We start from the raw sequence: 10969 nt of genomic DNA, 5'->3' as shown, positions 1-10969 counted from the left end.
ATCAAATTTCCCATTCCTTATAACTATTTCATTTTATAAATTTAACACCCGATGAACCAAATGAAATAATGTCGAATACTCGGGAAAAATGCTCACACAAAGTTTGACTGTAACTATAACTGTAACTGTAAATGTTTACAAGAGCTGTGAAATGGGCTTGCTCACCGAGCTGTGGGTCAGGATGTTAGGCTACTCGATGCTACACACACGAGCTATGATATCCCAAATTTTAGCTTAATAGGAATGCAAAATTATTTTAAGGAGGAAATAGCCCAGTGGTTAAAAGAAAAATAGGAAAGCATTGAAATTAGATTAAGGTTCCATGTTCGATTCCCTTCCCTTGCAAATAATGTAATTTTGCAAAAATCCCTCTTTTTCTTTTCTGTCTACCATCCATACCTAGTAAAACCTATGTGCAAATACTACTTTTAATTAATTTGATAAGCTTTTAATTAATTTGATAAGCCTTTAATTGATTTTTCTTCACCCTAGCCGCCCTTCCCTCTTTCTCTCCTATCTTCTTTTCAATTTTTTCTTTCTTTTCCTCTTGTTGTTGCCACCCAAACCACCAAGAACCACATTCTCTTTTTCTTTTCTTTTGCCACGATTTCTTACACCATTCTCCCCTCCTTCTTCCTGCCCTTAGTTTTCCAGCCATAAATTTGAAATATTTGACCTCCAAGAATGATCCCCACTGCTGCCCAAGAAGCTCCATTGCCGCCCCTTTCTTCTAACATGTGTAAGTGTCTTTTTTCTTTAATTTTCTTGATGAGTCTTTCAAGGGAATACCAAAATTTACAAATATGTAATTGGGGATATTTTTAATTATTTTATGGGTATTTTTCCAGCCTTCAAAAGTGAAATCAATTGGCTTCCTAAAACAGCCTCGATTTGCCACTATTGGTGATGGTGCGCCGTGCCTAGAGGCACCAAAACGAGGCTGTTAGTTTCTTTAATTTTTCCCATCTATTTATAGAAATATAATTTTCTCAAGAAACCCTCCTAATTACCCTTTAATCATGTGTGATTTAGGAAAATTTAGTCTTGATCATTCGAGGACTCAGATCTGACAATTCGGGAAGCATAACTGTGGTAGATCGTGGGCTAGTGCGTAGTTTTGACGTAATTGTTGGGGGAACTGATAATTGATTGAATAAAAGAATTTTTGACGGTATAGATACTGATTCTTCAGTATTTAATGGTGTTAGTTACCGACCCAAACGCCCAAAACCGATAGTGAAGCCGTTAGACATTCACGCGTATGTTTCACAACAAACCAGCATAAGTAACCTAGCTAATTTATATCTGAAAATTGTTATGGTTATGCTATTTGGATGGGACCCTTAAGAAGGTGATTTAGGGATATTTAATTGGTGTATTAATTTTATAAAATATATTTTTTTATTTAGGCACGATTTAAGGTCTTAAGGAGAAATTGCGGGTTTCACCGATATGCTACAGTAGTGCCAAAAATAAGGTGTGGGTCCTAACTTGTTAACTTGAATGTTGTGGATTAATCTTGCTGTTCTGACTTAGTTAATTGACTAAGTGAATGTGTTAAAGTGACTAAATTAGGTATGTTATTGGCCTTAACTAAATGGCATGTTTGCAAAATTGTGTGGTTGACTGAATAGTTGATTGTTTGGTACTGTTATAGGAGGCTTGTTGATGTAATTTGCGACTGATTATATGTATAGCATGTATTCTTTTGGAAATAAATATTTAATGCCTAAAATCTTGTGGGGTAAAATGCCATGAAAAGTACTGAATGAAAAACTGCTATACATGCACTGGAAATATTTTCCTAAAGTGTTAACGACTGATGGTATGATAAAATGTCACAGTATTGATGGTGAAAGTGAACACTTGATATGTGAACGTTATAATGTTTGCATGTAAACTATGCTACTAAAAGGAAATGCATGAAACGTGTATTTTATTGAAATATTGTATAGCATACCACATGTGCATGGGGTGGGATATTGTGCTTGACGAAGGAGTTTCGTGGAGTAATGGTAGCATATTAAATCCACAGTTATATGTAGCCAATGCACTACATCGGGAGTACTTTGGAGATTGGCAATTTTATCACATTTTATGTTAAATGGCAGAATATCTGCATTATGTTTATATGGTGGTTTAACCACAATGAGCTTTGCTCACACTATTTGGAGTTTGGCAGATGAGTTATAGGGAACTTGTGGTATGTAGCAGATGGTTAGGGAAGGAAATCATTTTTTACATTATGTTACGTTTCTGACCCATTCTAATGTGATATTGTTGCTATGATTATGACACATAGATTCTTGCGTGATTGATCTTAAATGCATGCAAAATGTACTTTTTGATTAGACTCACACTACGCTAGTTAGCTCACCCCATAATTGATAACCTTCTCAGGTAATGATCGAGACTAGGGTTAGACATGACATGTGAACGTACGACAGACTTCGAACTTAGTCTCTATTTTATTTTATTCAAATTCCCTAAAATTATTTGGTTTTTTGACTGCAAAGCTGTTTGAACTATGGTTTGGGTTTATTTCTGTTTTAGGGATTGTGATGCGTGCATAACTTCATATTTCAAATCAATTTATAAGTATATTTTGAAATTGGACTGGGCATGTTACATGGCTTAATAGTTAATCAGTTTTCTGCTACAACAAAATTTAATAGAGATTTTCAAAAGTAATGACAAGCAATGTGTTTTTCTTACAACCACGCCAACGTTACTAACTTGACTTAATAAAAGTTGAACTTATTAAATGAACGTTTTCCCAATATAACAAAGGTAATTGCAATTTTATTTAAAAGAGAGTGTATTTGAGGTTTTCAACTAGCGATAGGGTAGATTCGTAGTTTAGGTGTTCAATGTGACCTTCATGATTCAACCATAATGTCTAGGCCGGGTTTGGGAGGTTACATGAGTTGTGGAGAATCTGCAACAAATGCAAGACCTTAACAATCGGTAAGGCATCCAAGATTAGCAATCGAAATTGTAAATAACCCTTAATGACATATCATTTGTATCCTAAACACTAACGAGGTTCATATGGGCCAAGTTTCATATCTATATCATTTAGTCATATACACATTATTTCATCACAAGAATTCATCCATGTAGTTTCCCATTTTCAAACATAACCTTTAATTTAATTAGCATTTCAACTTAGGTCATTTCATCCTTTACCACTTAACCAAGAAAGGAACTCAATCACAACATATATAGATAGATATTATATCATAAAAACAATAAGTAATTAATTTGACTAAGTAACTATTAAACTAAGCTTTATTTGATAAAATGTTTTGATATAACAAATTGAAGTGTTTTTCAATAAAAATTAAAATTGAATAAAATTAGCAAAATGATTTATTTAAAATTGTAGTCTAAAGAGATAAAAATTTGAAAATCTACTTTGAACTCTTAGAAAATTTTTGAAATAATTTTAAAATCAAGTTAAACTAATTTTAACTAAGTAAGAAAGTGTTTTACCATTTTATTAATTCAAAATAATTTTCAAACAAGTCAAAATTTTTAAAACCCAGTATTTGGGGTTAGAATAATTACGATTTATTGGTTGGGTTAGTGGTTCGGTTGGTTATTTAAGTTAGTTTTTGTGTTTAGGAACAAAATGAGCCTGCTGGTTTGGTGGTAAGTTGTTAGCTTACTGTAAACTTGAAATTATATAGGTTTTTCAATATATTTTTACCACCTTTTTACTTAATAAATGTGTTTATCTTGAGTAATTATTATTGAAATAATTGAAATAATTGAAATTTACTTAATTAGAAATTTTAGACATGAATTTAGAAAGTATGTGAAATTATGCTTAATTACATGATTTTCATGCATATTTTATATTAATACATGTTAATTTATTAATGTATATAGTTTTAACTATGCAGGAAGTCCATTGGAGATACGATTTAAATAAAACATGGGCATGTACAAGTTATCCATGTGGACAACAAGACCATGCAATTTGGGGCATGAGGTTGACTACTTGACCAAATAAAAAAGGTGATGAAAGATGAACATGTCTCCTAAGTTTTGGACTGAAGAACCGACCAACAAGGGGAACTAAGAACCCAAATTCGGCACTTAAAGGTGGCTGCCCAAAATATGTTTTAGATAATTAATGAAAGGTCATTATAGTTGGAAAATAATCAGAATTTAGTCCAACAACTTCTTTGTTGAAACCGTCCACTCTAAAGCTATTGTCAGCTTGAATTTGAAATTCAAAATGGAGAAGACTTGGTTTTCCTTGAAGCATGGCCGACCGCATGAGAGAGGTAAGGAAAGAAATTTAAACCTATTTTTAGTAAACTCAACCCCTTACCTTCACCTATAAATAGCTTGCCATCCCTTATGCATCCCTCATCCCTCAACATTCCTCTCCCACTTTCACTAGTTTCATCTCAATTCTTTTTCCCTTTTCCCCTTGCATAGACGTCCATCCTTCCTCCATTATTTAGCTTCAAAAGCTTTATCAAAAGCACTTCTTAGCCAGCTACCCCTGAAATACTTAGCAAACAAAGCATCAATCAGAATGGAGGAGCACCTCAATCAGAATAGATCTAAAAGGTTGTTGATCTGAGTCATTCAGAATAGATTCGAAAGGCTGCTGAACTGAATACAATTTACTCTTTCCTCTTGTTATTTATTTTAATCATGTTTGCTTTGAGTTTATTGTTTTTTACATCAACAATTATATTTTAAATCATATTTGCTAGGATGATTATGTTAATTCAATAAGATCTATCTTATTCATGTTTAACATGTTTAGGCCTGAGTCAAACATGTTTTCAATTAATATCATGATGCATTTCATTCATACGTGATTAGGTGCACTCATATTAGCTGAGCGATCCTAACCAAACGAGGGCTAGTAGACACATAACTGAAAAATACAATACTCAATTTAGATCCTGAAACCCGACTAAGTTGAGGTTTGTAATATCTTTAGTTAACTCTATTGCCTTGCATAGTTTTTAGGTTTATGTAATTAAACTATTGCAAATGTAAATGTCCTTGTGACCTTACATAAATGCTAAGAAAACTTAGTTAATATGATCAGTAAAATGCATATCTAACTAAGTAAAATACTCCGAAATGACTTAATTTGGTTTCCAAACTCATGAAAGATCGAATTGCCATGGAAATATTTTTGAACATTGCTAAGCATGATAAAGTAAATTCTATTGATTAATATAATTATCCTAGCCCATTTACTATTGATTGGTTTTGTTGCTAAAATCATTCATTCATACATTTAGGTAAATTGCATCTAGATTAAAATTGCATAGGGATCAATCTTTGCATCTAATTAATTTACTTAGTTTAATCATCACCATCCAAATTATTGAATTTTTATATCAAATTGTGAAGTTATAATTTTAAATATATTTAGTTAAGCTTATATATTCCATGTGGAGACGATAACTCATTTTTACTTATTACTTGAACGACTAAGTACACTTGCAAAAATCGCGTTAGAAGTTATTGGCACCATTGCCCGGGACTATAACCTTAATCATTTCATTTGTGAAATTATTTTTACAATTTGGTTTTTATTTTTACTTATTTATTTTAACCATACTAATTTATTCTTTATTTTTTATTTTTTTGTGATTTATTTTTAGGTGTTTTATGAACATAGATCTAATCATTGATCTATTACCCGTAGAACCTGAAATCGAGCGAACTTTTAGATAAAGAAGATGTGAGAGATCTGCTCAAAGACAAGCCCAGATGGACATTGGAAATCAAAATGATGGACAAGGTAATGGAATTAGTCAAGTACACAACCAAATTCTTAATCCTGATGATAGGGATCGTTCCATTAGACAATACACTATGCCACACTTCAATGAGTTAAATCCATGAATTAGAAGACCGGATATCGAGGCTTCCTAATTCGAGTTGAAACCAGTGATGTTTCAAATGCTCCAAATGGTGGGCCAGTTCAGTGGTATGCCTATGGAAGATCCACACTTACACCTTCGATTATTCATGGAGGTAAGTGATTCATTTAAGATAATTGGTGTGACTGAAGACGTACTGATTTTGAAATTATTTCCATACTCGCTGCGAGATCGAGCACGAGCATGGCTAAATTCATTGCTACCTATTTCAATATCTACTTGGTAAGAATTAGAAGAAAAGTTTTTGGTAAAATATTTTCCACCAAGTAAGCATGCAAAGTTGTGTAATAAGATAATAACTTTCCAAAAATTAGATGACGAGTCTTTATACGAGGCGTGGGAAAGATTCAAGGAATTACTTCACAAGTGTCCTCATCATGAGATTCCTTAATGTATCCAATTGGAGACGTTTTATAATGGTCTCAACACACATAAAAGATTAATGGTGGATGCTTCTGCGAATGGTGTGATTTTGTCTAAGTCTTACAATGAGGCTTATGAGATCATTGAAAGGATTGCAAGCAAAAGCTACCCAATGGCCGATGAATCGAGTAGTTTTAGGAAGAAGTGTAGCCGGAGTGCATGAAGTGGATGCACTAGCTTCACTCTCAACTCAAGTATCTTTTATTTCCTCTATGTTAAAACAATTTACAATTAATCGTTTGAATAATTTTGCAGCTCAATCACCAAGTCAGTATGAAGTAGTTTCTTATGTATATTGTGGGAATGGTCATTCTTTCGAGAATTGCCCTTCAAATCTTCAATTAGTTTGTTACGTAAGGAACTAGTATCAAAATAGAAGTGAAAAAGGACCGCAGTCCAAATTTTACAATCCTTCATGGCGGAACCATGCAAACTTTTCCTAGAGTAACGAAGGAAATGGACCAAACAACAATCATATTCAACATAGGCCTAACCAACCCCAAGGGTTTAACCAACAAGCCCTAAAACCACCCAAGCTGAATCATTGAACAAATTAGAGGACTTGTTGAAGGCGTACATGGAAAAAAATGACGCGTTGAACCAAAGTCAAGCAACAACGATCCAAAGCCAAGCAGCAACGCTAAAAAATCTTAAGAACCAGATAGGTCAGTTACTACTGAGCTTTGCAGTAGACTAAAAAGAGCCTTGCCGAGCGATACAGAAAATCTGAGAAATTTGGGTACGGAGCATTACGAAGTGGTTGAGTTACAAAGTGGTAAGATTTTGGAACCTAAGGAGGTTGTAGTTGAAGATGGGCCTACTGAAAAGGAGAAAAGTCAACCAACAGTTGAAGTTCCTACAATAGAAAAGCTAGATGCTAGAAAAGTTGATGAAGTACACATTAAACTAGTTAATTCTGAAAAATGAACACCCTATTTTGCAGATTTACCTCTTTAGAAAAGTTGTCCATATCAACCTAGAGTTCCATATCCTGAAAAAGTTCAGCAGAATAAGTAGAAACAAGAGGTACAATTCAAGAAGTTCTTGGATGTTTTAAAGAAATTACACGTCAACATTCCATTGGTAGAGGCTTTAGAACAAATTCTCATTTACGTAAAGGGTATGAAGGATATCTTGTCCAAGAAGAAATGGGTTGGTGAGTATAAGACTGTTTCTTTGAAGGAGTGTAGTACGTTCTTACTGAACAAGCTACCTCAGAAACTATAGGACCCTGGATCAAATGCTAGATCGACTAGCATGTTATAAAACTTATTACTTTTTAGATGGATATTCAAGATACAACCAAATAGTTGTAGCCCTAGCAGACCAACATAAAACTACTTTTACTTGTCCATATGGTAGATTTTCTTTTAGGCAAATGCTTTTTGACTTATGTAATGCACCTGTCACATTTCGACATGTATGATGGCAATTTTCACTAATATGGTTGAAAATTATGTTGAGGTTTTCATGGATGATTTATCTGTTTTTGGTAACACTTACGATGTTTGCTTGAATAATTTGGCTAAGGTACTTAAAAGATGTGAGGAGACGAATCTCGTCCTTAACTAGGAGAAGTGTCATTTTATGGTTAAGGAGGGAATTGTCTTAGGGCATAAAATTTCCAAGAAGGTAATCGAACTGTATAAAGCAAAGGTGAACGTAATTAACGATTACCACCTCTAGTCAGTGTGAAAGGAGTTAGAAGTTTCTTAAGCCATGCCAGTTTTTATCGTAGATTTGTAAAGGATTTTTCAAAAATTTCTAAACCTTTATGTATGTTTTTAGAAAAAGATGTTTTTGAGTTTAACAAGCATGTTTAGAAACTTTTGAAAATTTGAAAAATCGATTAATTTCAGCCCCAATAATTGTTACACCTGATTGGAACATGTCTTTTGAGTTGATGTGTGATGTAAGCAATTTCACTGTTCGAGTTGTGATGGGCCAAAGAAGGAACAAAGCCTTTCATCCTATCTACTATGCAAGCAGCACTTTGACAAGAGCCCAGATTAATTATACGATAACTAAAAAAGAGCTCTTTTCTATAGTTTTTGCTTTTGACAAGTTTCGTTCATATCTTGTAGGTACCAAAGTTATAGTTTTTACCGATCATGATACCATTAAGTAATTACGAAGAAAGATGTTAAATCGAGGCTAATTCGATGGATAATTTTGCTCCAAGAATTTGACCTTGAGATTCAAGACAGAAAATGTGTTAAAAATCAAGTAGCCTGTCATCTGTCAAGGTTAGAACAAAATAAGGTAACTTCTTCATTTATTTCAATTAATGAGAATTTTCCTGAAGAGCATATCTTCAAGGCAAGACATATCTATGAAACATATTAGTTTGTTGATTTTGCCAATTACTTAGCATATGGATTAATTCCTCGAGAAATGACATACCGACAAAGGAAGAAATTCCTTCATGATAGTTGGTACTATTTTTGGGAGGACCCATTTTTTTAAAATAATGTGCAGATAACATAATCAAGACGTACGTAGCCAGAAGTGAGATTAACGAGATTTTGTACCATTGTCATTTATCTTTGAGTGGGGGACACTTTGGTGGTTCACGTATAGCAGCAAAGATTTTACAAGCTGGGTTCTTTTGGTTTACAATGTTAAAATATACATACGCGTATGTGAAAAAATGCGACCGATGCCAAAGAACTGGAAACATATAAAGGAGGAACGAGATTCCTTTAACAAACATTCTACAGGTTGAACTATTAGACGTATGAGGGATTAATTTTCTAGGCCCGTTTCCTTCTTCATATGGTAATAAATATATTTTGGTTGCTTTGGATTATGTATCCAAGTGTGTTGAAGCTGAGGCATACCCAACAAATGATGCTAAGGTAGTCATGCGATTCCTACATAAGCATGTATTTACATGGTTTGGGACTCCTAGAGCTATAATTAGCATTGAAGGATCTCACTTTGTAAATAAGTGGCTTAAGTGGTTGTTTGACAAGTATGATGTGAAACATAAGATTGATACTGGCTATCACCCACAATTAAATGGGCAAGTTGAAAGGGTGGATAGAGAAATCAAAGGTATTCTTGAAAGAGTAGTGCACCCTAATAGAACAGATTGGTCTCGAAGGCTTGATAATGCACTATTAACCTATTGAACTAATTTTAAGACACTGTTAGAAATGACTCCATATCTGTTAGGTTATTTGAAAAGGCATGTCATTTTCCTCTTGAATTGGAGAATAAAGTCACTAGGCTTTGAAGTAATTGAATTTGATCTTAAGCAAGCCGGTGAGAGAAAGATGTTACAACTTGATGAGTTGGAGGAGTTGAGGTTATTTTCATACGAGAATGCTAAGTTGTGTAAAGAAAAATATAAGAGATGGCATGATAATCGTATACAACCTCATGAGTTCAGAGAAAGTCAAAAACTGTTGTTGTTTAATTCGATTTCGATACAAAGGACCTTATACCATTCACAAAGTTTATCCATATGGAGTTGTAGAATTGTATGACAACAAAACCTTGCTCTCAACTCAATGCTAATTATTTTCCATTCCTTGTGCCGAAATTTTGCTTAATTTTAGGGAAAAATGTCTACATCTCTCAAACGAACTAGATCTTTCAAGACCTTTGCCGAAAATCCCATTGTAATTCAAGATGAAGATGTGAAAAAAAGGTTTGATTCAATGCTTAAGAATCAATCTATGATGTCGGAAAAATGTTTCAACTTGGAAAGCAATGATAAGATGGTTGTGCCTTTGCCGAGTCGAAAGACGATTGATGCCGTCAATTCGAATTATTTTTGTGATGCATGATCATTACCCGATGACGAGTTAGTTCGAGAATTCTATGCCAATTTGACTAACCCGAATGCTACTAAAGTCCTTGTTCGCAAGAAAAAGGTACCCTTAGCTTCTAAGTCCATTAATGCTATGTTTAACCTACCTGATGTTGAAGAAGATGAGTACTTTGCCATGATGAAAAATATAAATTGGGATTTTATTCAACAAGTACTCAATGTTGTGAAAAATCTGAGATCCCAATGGATTATAAGACAGTATGGTAGTCATTCTTGCTGAAGAGAATATTTAAAGCTATTGGCTAAGGTATTGTTTTACTTTTTTCGATATAGTTTCATGCTTATCTCACATAGTTCCACCATCTTGATAGAGCGAATTCTTTTGTTGTATGCAATTATGATATAAGGGTCTATCAATGTTCGGAAGATCATTCTTAAGGAGATCCATGATTGTGCCAGAAAGAAGATTGGAAGTGCTTACTTCCCATTATTGATCACTTCAGTTTGGTTAAGGGCCGAAGTTTAAAAAAAGCAAACCTGAAGGGCCCGTATGTTCAAGGTTGCATCACAACCCATGATCTTGAAAGGTTAGTGGAGAATGTCCATGAGCTAAACCCACCTAAACCAAGTGAACCAACATAACCAGAAATTGGTGAGTCATTAACGAATCCGAAATTGAAGCTGACTCAGTGATGAGACAGAAGAAACAAAATTTGAGGAAGAACCGAAAGAGCTTGAACTGATAAAGGAACCAAAAGTCTCAGAACTAAGAGAATAGCCGAATACTGATGAGCTAGTTGAACCAAGTATTGATCTTGAGTTGACTATTCCTAGGCCTACT

The 10969-nt window shown here is 34.0% G+C and overlaps 1 non-coding gene across 1 annotated transcript; it reads right to left on the bottom strand.

Annotated features, from left to right (window-relative positions):
* Nucleotides 1-6204: 6204 nt before the first annotated feature.
* Nucleotides 6205-6311, bottom strand: LOC128032197 (small nucleolar RNA R71). Its single transcript, XR_008188325.1, has one exon. It is a non-coding gene; the product is annotated as a small nucleolar RNA R71 (small nucleolar RNA).
* Nucleotides 6312-10969: the final 4658 nt, after the last annotated feature.

Source organism: Gossypium raimondii, chromosome 8 (assembly GCF_025698545.1).
Source record: "Gossypium raimondii isolate GPD5lz chromosome 8, ASM2569854v1, whole genome shotgun sequence".
Classification (NCBI taxonomy): domain Eukaryota; kingdom Viridiplantae; phylum Streptophyta; class Magnoliopsida; order Malvales; family Malvaceae; genus Gossypium; species Gossypium raimondii.
The sequence above is the reverse complement of the archived record's forward strand: the minus strand, read 5'-3'. Positions and strand labels throughout refer to the sequence as shown.